Source organism: Schistocerca serialis, unplaced genomic scaffold (genome assembly GCF_023864345.2).
Source record: "Schistocerca serialis cubense isolate TAMUIC-IGC-003099 unplaced genomic scaffold, iqSchSeri2.2 HiC_scaffold_1244, whole genome shotgun sequence".
Taxonomy (NCBI): Eukaryota; Metazoa; Arthropoda; class Insecta; order Orthoptera; family Acrididae; genus Schistocerca; species Schistocerca serialis.
In genome coordinates this window covers 55,001-57,500 of record NW_026047452.1, presented here as the reverse complement: position 1 = coordinate 57,500, position 2,500 = coordinate 55,001, and the positions used below count along the sequence as shown (strand labels likewise).

Here is a 2,500-nt window from a genome sequence, read left to right as displayed (position 1 = left end):
ACGGACCAAGGAGTCTAACATGTGCGCGAGTCATTGGGCTGTACGAAACCTAAAGGCGTAATGAAAGTGAAGGTCTCGCCTTGCGCGGGCCGAGGGAGGATGGGGCTTCCCCGCCCTTCACGGGGCGGCGGCCTCCGCACTCCCGGGGCGTCTCGTCCTCATTGCGAGGTGAGGCGCACCTAGAGCGTACACGTTGGGACCCGAAAGATGGTGAACTATGCCTGGCCAGGACGAAGTCAGGGGAAACCCTGATGGAGGTCCGTAGCGATTCTGACGTGCAAATCGATCGTCGGAGCTGGGTATAGGGGCGAAAGACTAATCGAACCATCTAGTAGCTGGTTCCCTCCGAAGTTTCCCTCAGGATAGCTGGTGCTCGTACGAGTCTCATCCGGTAAAGCGAATGATTAGAGGCCTTGGGGCCGAAACGACCTCAACCTATTCTCAAACTTTAAATGGGTGAGATCTCCGGCTTGCTTGATATGCTGAAGCCGCGAGCAAACGACTCGGATCGGAGTGCCAAGTGGGCCACTTTTGGTAAGCAGAACTGGCGCTGTGGGATGAACCAAACGCCGAGTTAAGGCGCCCGAATCGACGCTCATGGGAAACCATGAAAGGCGTTGGTTGCTTAAGACAGCAGGACGGTGGCCATGGAAGTCGGAATCCGCTAAGGAGTGTGTAACAACTCACCTGCCGAAGCAACTAGCCCTGAAAATGGATGGCGCTGAAGCGTCGTGCCTATACTCGGCCGTCAGTCTGGCAGTCATGGCCGGTCCTTGCGGCCGGCCGCGAAGCCCTGACGAGTAGGAGGGTCGCGGCGGTGGGCGCAGAAGGGTCTGGGCGTGAGCCTGCCTGGAGCCGCCGTCGGTGCAGATCTTGGTGGTAGTAGCAAATACTCCAGCGAGGCCCTGGAGGGCTGACGCGGAGAAGGGTTTCGTGTGAACAGCCGTTGCACACGAGTCAGTCGATCCTAAGCCCTAGGAGAAATCCGATGTTGATGGGGGCCGTCATAGCATGATGCGCTTTGTGCTGGCCCCCGTTGGGCGAAAGGGAATCCGGTTCCTATTCCGGAACCCGGCAGCGGAACCGATACAAGTCGGGCCCCTCTTTTAGAGATGCTCGTCGGGGTAACCCAAAAGGACCCGGAGACGCCGTCGGGAGATCGGGGAAGAGTTTTCTTTTCTGCATGAGCGTTCGAGTTCCCTGGAATCCTCTAGCAGGGAGATAGGGTTTGGAACGCGAAGAGCACCGCAGTTGCGGCGGTGTCCCGATCTTCCCCTCGGACCTTGAAAATCCGGGAGAGGGCCACGTGGAGGTGTCGCGCCGGTTCGTACCCATATCCGCAGCAGGTCTCCAAGGTGAAGAGCCTCTAGTCGATAGAATAATGTAGGTAAGGGAAGTCGGCAAATTGGATCCGTAACTTCGGGATAAGGATTGGCTCTGAGGATCGGGGCGTGTCGGGCTTGGTCGGGAAGTGGGTCAGCGCTAACGTGCCGGGCCTGGGCGAGGTGAGTGCCGTAGGGGTGCCGGTAAGTGCGGGCGTTTAGCGCGGGCGTGGTCTGCTCTCGCCGTTGGTCGGCCTCGTGCTGGCCGGCGGTGCAGGATGCGCGCGCCTGCGCGGCGTTCGCGCCCCGGTGCTTCAACCTGCGTGCAGGATCCGAGCTCGGTCCCGTGCCTTGGCCTCCCACGGATCTTCCTTGCTGCGAGGCCGCGTCCGCCTTAGCGTGCTCCTCCGGGGGCGCGCGGGTGCGCGGATTCTCTTCGGCCGCCATTCAACGATCAACTCAGAACTGGCACGGACTGGGGGAATCCGACTGTCTAATTAAAACAAAGCATTGCGATGGCCCTAGCGGGTGTTGACGCAATGTGATTTCTGCCCAGTGCTCTGAATGTCAACGTGAAGAAATTCAAGCAAGCGCGGGTAAACGGCGGGAGTAACTATGACTCTCATAGTTACTGGGCAAGTGAAGCGCAATACATGGGCCATGCCCTCTTAGCCTCTCCTTGCCTGCGGCTTCCCCCCTTCCCGTGGGCCCGCCGATACGCCAGTCCTTGATAGGACTGGTTAGCAGAGTGGAAGTCCGCACTTGGGGCTTTGGGGGGTTACCAGCCCTCCATCGCATAACCCTTAATGTTGGGACAACAAGAGAAGAAAACACGGGTACCGGGCCTTCCGCTGAAGGACCCGGCCTAACAGTCCCGACTGCTAGCCTGCCAACCGTCCCTGAAGTAGAGGAGGCCGTGGAGCCATGGTTCCACTGCAGCATTTGCAGCCGTGCCTTCCGCAGCAAGATCGGGCTCGGACAACACCGCCGCCGCGCCCATCCGGAAGCGGCAAATGCGGAGATTGCAACTGATAGGAAGCGAGCTCGGTGGGCGGAAGAAGAAATGCGGGAGCTCGCCCTGGCGGAGGCTAGGCTTCTCTGTGCCAGTGACTCCAAAGTCCTCTTTGCAAACCAGGAGCTTCTACCCCTGTTTCCGCACCGTACCCTGGATGCCATCA

At 59.6% G+C, this 2,500-nt stretch overlaps 1 pseudogene; it reads left to right on the top strand.

Moving 5' to 3' along the window:
- The window catches only part of LOC126436765 (large subunit ribosomal RNA), a 7,809-nt pseudogene that overhangs the window by 933 nt on the left and 4,376 nt on the right, over positions 1 to 2,500 (top strand).